Here is an 11,003-nt window from a genome sequence, read left to right as displayed (position 1 = left end):
ATTTGAATGCAGAGTTCCAAAGAATAGCAGAGAGATTAAAAAGCCTTCCTCAGTGATCAATGCAAATAAAGAGAGGAAAAAAATAGAATGGGAATGACTAGAGATCTCTTCAAGAAAATTAGAAATACCAAGGGAACATTTCATGCAAAGAAATTGGCACAATAAAGGACAGAAATGGTATGGATCTAACAGAAGCAGAAGATATTAAGAAGAGGTGGCAAGAATACACAGAAAACTATACAAAAAACATCTTCATGACCCAGATAACTACGATGGTTTGATCACTCACCTAAAGCCAGACATCCTGGAATGTGAAGTCAAGTGGGCTTTAGGAAGCACCACTACAAACAAAGCTAGTGGAGGTGATGGAATTCCAGTTGAGCTATTTCAAATCCTAAAGGATGATGCTGTGAAAGTGCTGCACTCAATATGACAGCAAATTTAGAAAAGTCAGCAGTGGCCACAGGACTGGAAAAGGTCAATTTTCATTCCAATCCCAAAGAAGGGCAATGCCAAAGAATGCTCAAACTACTGCACAATTGCACTCATCTCACACGCTAGTAAAGTGATGCTCAAAATTCTCCAAACCAGCCTTCAGCAGTACATGAACCATGAACTTCCAGATGCTCAAACTAGATTTAGAAAAGGCAAAGGAACCAGAGATCAAATTGCCAACATCCATTAGATCATAGAAAAAGAGCAAGAGAGTTTCAGAAAAATATCTGCTTATGTTTTATTGATTACGTCAAAGTCTTTGACTGTAAATCACAACAAACTGTGAAAAATTCTTCAAGAGATGGGAATACCAGACCACCTTACCTGCCTCCTGAGAAATCTGTACACAGGTCAAGAAGCAACAGTTAGAACCAGACACCAGATATGGAACAACAGACTAGTTCTAAATTGGGAAAGGAGTACGTCAAGGCTGTATATTGTCACCCTGCTTATTTAATGTATATTCAGAGTACATCATGCAAAATGCCAGGCTGGATGAAGCACAAGCTGGAATCAAGATTGCTGGGAGAAACATCAGTAACCTCAAATATGCAAATGATACCACCCTTATGACAGAAAGCAAAGAACTAAAGAGTCTCTTGATGAAAGTGAAAGAGGAGAGTGAAAAAGGTGGCTGAAAACTCAACATTCAGAAAACTAAGATCACAGCATCTGGTCCCATTACTTCATGGCAAATAGATGGGGAAACAATGGAAACAGTGACACACTTTATTTTCTTGGGCTCCAAAATCACTGCAGATGGTGACTGAAGCTATGGAATTAAAAGACACTTGCTCCTTGGAAGAAAAGTTATGACCAACCTAGACAGCATATTAAAAAGCAGAGACATTACTTTGCCAACAAAGGTCCATCTAGTCAAAGCTATGGTTTTTCCAGTAGTCATGTATGGATGTGAGAGTTGGACTATAAAGAAAGTTGAGCACCGAACAATTGATGCTTTTGAACTGTGGTGTTGGAGAAGACTCTTGAGAGCCCCTTGGACTGCAAAGAGATCCAACCAGTCCATCCTAAAGGAGATCAGTCCTGAATGTTCATTGGAGGGACTGATGTTGAAGCTGAAGCTCCAGTACTTTGGCCACCTGATGTGAAGAACTGACTCATTGGAAAAGACCCTGATGCTGGGAAAGATTTAAGGCAGGAGGACAAGGGGACAACAGAGGATGAGATGGATGGATGGCATCACCGACTCGATGGGCATGAGTCTGAGTAGGCTCCAGGAGTTGGTGATGGACAGGGAAGCCTGGCATGCAGCAGTCCACGGGGTCACAAAGAGTTGGATGCAACTGAGCTACTGAACTGACTAACTGATATCTGTCTCTACTGCTTAGCAAATAGATTCATCTGTACCATTTCTCACTCTTGCTATCATTCTATCACAGGGCACCTACTAGCACACTTTGAGCAAGCTTCTAGAGTTGATGATAGACAGGGAAGCCTGGCGTGGTGCAGGCCATGTGGTCACAAAGAGTCAGACATGACTGAGTGACTGAACTGAACTCTGGAAAAGAGCACAGAGCTTCTCGAAAAAAAAAAAAAATAGAACTGCCACTGCCTGCGTGCTTAGTCACTCAGGCGTGTCTGAATCTTGGTGACCCCATGGACTGTATCCTGCCAGGCTCATATATTCATGGGATTTCTCAGGCAAGAATACTGGAGTGAGTTGCCATTTCCTTCTCCAGGGGATCTTGCCCACCCAGGGGTTGAACCCACGTCTCCTGCATTGTAGGCAGATTATTTACCATCTGAGCCACCACGGATTACCAAAGAACTATCATATTACCTAACAATTCTACTCCTCAATATATATCTGAAAAAACACTAACTCAAAAAGATACATGCACCCCAATGTTCATAGTAGCATTATTCACTGCCAAGGTATGGAAGCCACCTAAGTATCCATCAATAGATGGATGGATAAAGAATCTGTGAGACATTGTATTTACATGCATTGAGCAGCTTCAGCTGCATGCAACAAATTCTGGTAAATTCTCTTTTCATTTTTATTCTATTACAAATATTTTCTAATTTTCCTTGTTATGGCTTCTTAGATACACCCATCATTTATATGTGGACATTTAATTTCCAAATACATAGTATTTTCCTTAAAGTATCTTTAATATTATTTAATCTCTCATTTTACACTAATTTCTCATTTAAATGCTTTCTCCTCTGCAATCACCCTCTGTGTTTTTTTCAGTCTAACTATTGAGGCTTCCGATGGTTAAGTCGAAGATCTCTCTTGGTAAGTGTCACATTGCACTTGAAAATATGTGGGTTTATTTTCAAATATCTTTTTATGTTGATTTCTAACATAATTCTGCAGTGATAAGAGAACAGACTCTGTTTGATTTCAATACCTTTATACCATGAAATTTTTGCACTTTGTTTTATGTCCCTGGATATGTTCCATTGTCTCCTGGTTTAGTCTATAGGAATTTGAATAGAATTTGTATCCTACAGTTGTGTGAAAATTATATAAATCTTAATTATGTTCAATTGATGCAGTGCTTTTCAGGTCTACTATATCTTTTTCAGTTCAGTTCAGTTCAGTCGCTCAGTCGTGTCTGACTCTCTGCGACCCCATGAATCACAGCACACCAGGCCTCCCTGTCCATCACCAACTCCCGCAGTTCACTCAAACTCATGTCCATCAAGTCAGTGATGCCATCCAGCCATCTCATCCTCTGTTGTCCCCTTCTCCTCCTTCCCCCAATCCCTCCAGCATCAGAGTCTTTTCCATTGAGTCAACTCTTCGAGTGAGGTAGCCAAAGTATTGGAGTTTCAGCTTTAGCATCAGTCCTTCCAATGAACACCCAGGACTGATCTCCTCTAGGATGGACTGGTTGGATCTCCTTGCAGTCCGAGGAACTCTCAAGAGTCTTCTCCAACACCACAGTTCAAAAGCATCAATTGTTTGGTGCTCAGCTTTCTTCATAATCCAACTCTCACATCCATACATGACCACTGAAAAACCATAGCCTTGACTAGACGGACCTTTGTTGGCAAAGTAATGTCTCTGCTTTTGAATATGCTATCTAGGTTGGTCATAATTTTCCTTCTATATCCTTTTACTTCTCTGTATATTCATTCTATTAATTTTTGAGAGTTGGATATTGAAACTCCAACTAAAAATTTTGATTTATCTACTTAATTATACAGTGGAACTATATGTAACCTTGTTCTGTTTCCCAAGTCTCCTGTAAATGTGTTATCATGCTTTCATAATTTAAAAAAATTAAAATTATAAAAAGAAGCAGTGAGGTGTATATATATATATGTATATGAAGATTCCCCTGGAGGAGAGCATGGCAACCCACTCCTGTATCCTTGCCTTAGAGAATCCCATAGGCAGATGAGCCTGGCTGGCTACAGTCTGTAAGGTTGCAAAGAGTCAGACATGACTGAGACAACTTAGCGTGCATGCACACACTGTGTGTGTGTGTGTGTGTGTGTGTGTGTGTGTGTGTGTAAAATGCAATACTACTCCACCGCAAAAAAAGAAAAACATTTTCCCATTTGCAGCAACATGGATGAACTTACAGGACATTGTGCTAAGTGAAATAAGTCAGACAGAGAAAGACAAATACTGAATGGAATCACTGATATGTGAAATCTGAAAAATACAACCACTAAGTGAATATAACAAAAAGAAGCAGACTCATGTATAAAGAAAAAACTAGTGGTTACCAGTGGGGAGAGGGGAGGGGTAATATAGGGGTGGAAGAGTGGGAGGTGCAAACTACTGAGTGTAAGGCAGCCTTAGAGATGAATTATGCAACCCTGGGAATATAGCCAATATTTTATAATAATTGTAAATGGAAAATAACATTTTAAATTACATTAATTTTTTTAATAAATAAAACAAATTTTTTTTTTTTTGGCTACACAGTGTGTGGGTTTTTAATTCCAAAACCAGGTCCAAACCCACAACCCCTGCAGTGGAAGTGCAGAGTCTTAACCACTGGATCACCAGTGTGCATGCATGCTCAGTCACGTCTGACTCTTTGTGACCCCATGGACTGTAGTTCCCGCCAGGTTCCTCTGTCCATGGGATTTTCCAGACAAGAATACTAGAGTGGGTTGCCATTTCCTCCTCCAGGGGATCTGCCCAACCCAGGAATCAAACCCAAGTCTCCTGTGTCTCCTACATTAGCTGGCAGATTCTTTACCACTGTACTACCTGGGAAGCCCCTAAAATTCTTAAATGATTATCATCTATAACATTTGATTGTTCTTGTTTATCACCAGGGCAGGCACAAAGGAAATTGAGGTAGGGAACAGAAATTGAGGGTTATTAAATATCATAGGGCCTTCCTAAAGGGCAGGAAATTTATCAGCTGTGCTTCTCTTCTCTACTCAAGCAGTCCTGTTTGCCCAGAAACCAATGAACATGAAACAACTCGTGTATCTTCAGTGGACAAACACATGTGTGTTTTCTTAATTCATGACATAGAGAGCAGGATGAAAGGCAAGAGACCACTGGGGGTGGAAGCGTATTAGATTTACAAAATGGATTGCACCCAAATGTCATGGGCATGAATTCTGGGGAGCCTAATGATTTTTGAAAAATATCTGTTAGGACTGCTGCTCATGCCAGGCTCCAGGGTAAAACCACAAGTAGGAATTGATCTGTTGTATTTTATAAAATCCAAATGCTGCTTTCCTGTTTTTAAATAGTTTAAAAAAAAAAATAACAGAATCTGAAATAGAACACAAGGGAAGAAATCGAGACAGCACATTTGAACCTTCTCAAGCTGCCATGTCACGTTTCTCTCCCTCTTCCTCTCCAGAGAGGCCCAGGCGTGCCCACTCTCTGTCTGCCAGGGATCTGGGACTCAGCAAGAGGTTATTCACACCATGTCCAGTCCTAGACCATGCTTTTAAAATATCCAGGAGCAGCCAAAGCTTTGGCATTATGTGTGAATGTGAAGTCACTCAGTGGTGTCCAACTCTTTGCAACCCCGTGGACTGTAGCCCACCAGACTCCTCCATCCATAGGATTTTCCAGGCAAGAGTACTGGAGTGGGTTGCCATTTCCTTCTCCAGGGCATCTTCCCAACCCAGGGATCAAACCCGGGTCTCCCACCTTACAGGCAGACTCTACCGTCGGAGCCACAAGGGATTATGCGTACACTCATTTAAATTCACTGAACTGAAAAAGAACAAGTGAGAAAAAGCAAAGGACATTTAGCATTTGCTAAATGTCTGTGTCACTGTTCACACTTTGTGGCAAGTCTTTATTTGATGATAATTTCAGTCTCTCCCTCTGCTTCTCTACCAAGTAACATGAGCCACAAAGATCAGGAGGAAGAAGCCTGTCCTTCCCCTGAAGTGATCTCAAAGCTGAGCAGCTGCTTAAACCCCCAGATGCCTCCTAGACTGGTTTAACCATGAACTTGAGATTTCTGCTCTTTAAGATTTAGGCTTCAGTGGGAATGTTCTTGATGAGCCCAAATGACAAGGCCAAGACAGAGACCATGCAAAAGAATGGGGTTTGGAAATGAAGGGACTTCAAAGTACAAAAGCCTCTGTCAAGTCCAGGAGCAATTCCTAGAAAGAACACCTGCATTTTTATTGATAAAGTGCTATTGATGGGCTTCCCAGGGCACAGTGGTCAAGAATCCGCCTGCCAATGTGGAAGATGCAGGAGACGCAAGTTTGATCCCTAAGTCGGGAAGATCCCCTGGAGGAGGAAATGGCAACCCACTCCAGTATTCTTGCCTGGGAAATCCCATGGAGAGAGGAGACTGACAGGCTACAGTCCATGGGGTTGCAAAGAGTCACGCACGCAAGTTTTTATTGATATCGTTAGGAATGTGTTATCTCAGGCAAAGCTGAATACCTTACACTTCACTTGCTTCGGCTGAATACCTCACACGTCACTTGCAGCAAACTCTATGTCAATTCTCTCTCTTTTAAAATATTCTTTTATTTATTTACTTATTCGTTTATTTATCTGTGGCTGCACTGGGTCTTCGTTAGTATATGAGGGCTTTCTCTAGTTGTGGCGATCAGGGGCTATTCTCCAGTTACAATACTCGGGCTTCTCATTGTGGTGGCTTCAGCACAGCTTCAGGCATGTGGGCTTCAGTGGTTGCAGTTCCTGAGCTCTAGACGGCGGGCTCAGTGGTTGTGGTACACAGGTTTAGTTACCCAACGCACGTGGAACCTTCCTGAACCAGAGATCGAACCTGTGTCTCCTGCATTGCAAAGCAGATTCTTAACCACTGGCCCACTAGAGAAGCTCTACAGCTGTTCTTGAAGGCAAGTAACATCTACGGAGAGCCTTCATGTTCAGGTTTTTAGAGGTGGATTTGACAAGTGATAAATAACACACCTCTCCTTGGTCCAGTTTTCTGACTAGCAACTGAGAAACAAGACAAAAAGGAAAATGTAGATGGGGACCAAACCATCATCTTTATGACCAGTGCAGGCTAAGCTAGAGAATATGCTTACCTCTGAGGGACAAAGGGCTTCCTAAAACTGAACACAAGAATTAACCAGACCTGTCCAGCTGTGTTGGTTACCTATTGCTGTGTAACAAGCAACATCCAAACTTTGTAGCTGTAAACAGCAGACATTTATTATCTTGAGCTTCCCCAGTGGCTCAGTGGTAAAGAATCCACCTGTAATGCAGGAGACACAAGAGATATGGGTTCAATCCCTGGGTCAAGAAGATCCCCTGGAGTAGAAAATGGCAACTCACTCAAGTATTCTTGCCTGGAGAATCCCATGGACAGAGGAGGAGCCTGGGGGTCTATAGTCCATGACAAAGAGTCAGACACAGCTGAAGTGACTGAACACACATACACATTTATAATCTCACAGTTTATATGGATCAGGAATCTGGGTGCAGCACAGCTGGGTTTTCGGACTCAGTATCTCTCACAAGGCTATTATCACGGTGTCAGCTAGGGCTATGGTCCTGAAAAGGCTCAACTGGGAAAGGGTTGGCTTCCAGGCTCCCTGGCTGCTGGCAGGAGTTAGTTCCTCACAGGCTACTGGACTGAGAGCCTCAGTTCCTTGCTGGCTGCTGACCAGAGATATTAGTCCCTTGCTCTGTGGTCCTCTCCACAGGGCTATGTATAACATGAGTGAGTGAGTGAAAGTCACTCAATCATGTCTGACTCTTTGCAACCTCATGGACTGTAGCCTGCCAGGCTCCTCTGTCCATAGGATTCTCCAGGCAAGAACCCTGGAGTGAGTTGCCATCTCCTTCTCCAGGAGATCTTCCCCACCCAGGGACTTAACCCACATCTGCTGCATTGCAGGTGCAGTCTTAACCGTCTGAGCCACCAGGTAAGCCCAAGATAATAAATGTTTGCTATTTAAAGCTACTAAGTTTGCAGAATTGTTTGTTACACAGCAATTGGTAATTAACACATCTAGACAGATCTGGCTAATTCTTGTGTTCAGTTTTAGGAAACCCTTTGTCCCTTATAACCTAATGGATAACTTTCAACTTATAGCAGCCTACTTCTCTCCAGAGCAAGGGCTCCACCAGAGAGAAAGAGAAGGCCAGCAAGACAGAGGTCATGATCTTTGTGTAACCTCATCTCAGAAATGCTATCCCATCATTTTTCCATATTTTGTTTCTTAGAAGCACATCACTAGGTTCAACCCACCCTCAAGGGGGAGAGGTTCCAGTAGGGCATAAGTACAATGAGACAGAAATGGTAGGGGACTTTTCAGAAGCAGTCCACCTTGACAGACATGTCAGATAGCACTGAGGGTGGGCAGGAGGGCTCCCTCCACTGCCCCAGAAGGAAAAACACCTGCTCCCTATAAGCAGCTTGCCCCCAGGAGAAATGATAGAGGATGGGGTGAATGCGATGAATACTATTCATTATCTTTTATACCCAGACATCTATCACATCAATAAACTCTGAACAAGGGAGTAGTGGAAAGAGGCTTTAAGACTTGGGCTAGGAACTTCCCTAGTGGCCTAGTGGTTAAGAATCAGCCTTGCAAATGTAAAGTATGCAGGTTTGATCCCTGGTTGGGGCACTAAGATCCCACAGGCTGCAGGACAACTAAGCCTGCACATCACAACTACTGAGTCTGTGAACCACAGAGACCCAAAGCAGCCAATAAATAAACACTTAAAAAAAAGGGGGGCGGCGATCACAATCCTTTTTCAACATTCTTCCTGCCACCCAGTGCCCTCCACTTTAACACACACATACACAAAAAAAGACTTGGGCTAATCATAGGACTCAAACTACCGCACAATTGCACTCATCTCACACACTAGTAAAGTAATGCTCAAAATTCTCCAAGCCAGGCTTCAGCAATATGTGAACCATGAACTTCCAGATGTTCAAGCTGGTTTTAGAAAAGGCAGAGGAACCAGAGATCAAATTGCCAACATCCACTGGATCATCGAAAAAGTAAGAGAGTTCCAGAAAAATATCTATTTCTGCTTCATTGACTACGCCAAAGCCTTTGACTGTGTGGATCACAATAAACTGGAAAATTATAAAAGAGAAGGGAATACTAGACCACCTGACCTGCCTCTTGAGAAATCTGTATGTGGGTCAGGAAGCAACAGTTAGAACTGGACATGGAACAACAGACTGGTTCCAAATAGGAAAAGGAGTACGTCAAGGCTGTAAATTGTCACCCTGTTTATTTAATTTATATGCAGAGTATATCATGAGAAACACTGGGCTGGAGGAAGCACAAGCTGGAATCAAGATTGCCGGCAGAAATATCAATAAGCTCAGATATGCAGATGACACCACCCTTATGGCAAAAGTGAAGAAGAACTAAAGAGCCTCTTGATGAAAGTGAAAGAGGAGAGTGAAAAAGTTGGCTTAAAGCTCAGCATTCAGAAAACTAAGATCATGGCATCTGGTCCCATCACTTCATGGGAAATAGATGGGGAAACAGTGACTGACTTTATTTTGGGGGGGAGGGGGCCTCCAAAATCACTGCAGGTGGTGATTGCAGCCATGAAATTTAAAGACGCTTACTCCTTGGAAGGAAAGTTATGACCAACCTAGACAGAATATTAAAAAGCAGAGACAATACTTTGTCAACAAAGATCTGTCTAGTCAAGGCTATGGTTTTTCCAGTAGTCATGTATGGATGTGAGAGTTGGACTGTGAAGAAAGCTGAGCACCGAAGAATTGATGCTTTTGAACTGTGGTATTGGAGAAGACTCTTGAGAATCCTTTGGACTGCAAGGAGATCCCACAAGTCCATCCTAAAGGAAATCAGTCCTGAATAGTCATTGCAAGGACTGATGCTGAAGCTAAAACTCCAATCCTTTGGCCACCTGATGCAAAGAGCTGACTCATTGGAAAAGACCCTGATGCTGGGAAAGATTGAGGGCAGGAGGAGAAGGGGACAACAGAGGATGAGATGGTTGGATGGCATCACCGACTCAATGGACATGGGTTTGGGTGGACTCTGGGAGTTGGTGATGGACATGGAGGCCTGGCATGCTGCGATTCATGGGGTCACAAAGAGTCGGACATGACTGAGCAACTGAACTGAATCATAGGGCAGGCTTCCCAGGTGGTGCTAGTGGTAAAGAGCCAGTCTATCAATGCAGGAGATGCATGAGACTTGGGTCCAATCTTTGGGTCGGGAAGATCCCCTGGAGGAGTGCACTGCAACCTGCTCCAGTGTTCTTGCTCGGGAAATCCCATGGACAGAGGAGCCTGCAGGGGACAGTCCATGGGGTCACAAGGAGTCAGACAGGACTGAAGCAACTTAGCACGCATGCAATCACAGAGAGAGGAGAATTGGGACATGGCCTGGGGAGGGTCTTTCCAAATAGCAAGAAACTTCAGAAGGAAGGAAGAAGCAGCTCCCAACACTCATAATACCCTGTTTATATTATGATGTCCATTTTACGTACAAAGAAACTGAATCTTAAGAAGACTGAGTAACCCAAGGTCACATAGATACTGACATGATGGAGCCAGAATCTATAAATACCCAATCCCTGAAAAAAAGTGCCTAACTCCGTGTTATAATTATACGTCCCCATATTCAGAAACTGCTTGGAAGTAACTATTTGATGAAACTATTTATATTTGCCAGTGAAAATATCTCACTTCAGGAATGAAACGCAATTGTTCTTTCCATGTCCTGAAACGTCCCCTGAAACTGAAGTTTTATGACAGTGATGAAACAATAACTCTGCCAGAAAATAAAATACACACCTGGCTTAGGAGCCAGCAGTTCCTGGCATCAGCCACTGGCTGCCCAGGAAGGCAAAACACCTCAGGACCGTGCAGCTGGCGCGTCCAGCCCAAGACTCGCCAAGAGTTTGCAGCCCAGACAAAGGCGGTGACATCCAAAAGGTTTGTCCAGAGTGCACATGGGGGATATGTCACTCCTGATAGCATAACGGGTCGCAAGAGCTCTGCTTTGAACTTGAAACAAGATATTGCTTTCATCAGCTACCCAGTCTCCCCTGCTCTTTTGTTCTTTGATACAGGCTATACATCAAAGGTGGTGAGAATTGGCCTCCT

This window comes from Bubalus bubalis, chromosome 1 (assembly GCF_019923935.1).
Source record: "Bubalus bubalis isolate 160015118507 breed Murrah chromosome 1, NDDB_SH_1, whole genome shotgun sequence".
NCBI lineage: Eukaryota > Metazoa > Chordata > Mammalia > Artiodactyla > Bovidae > Bubalus > Bubalus bubalis.
This window is presented reverse-complemented; position numbering follows the sequence as displayed.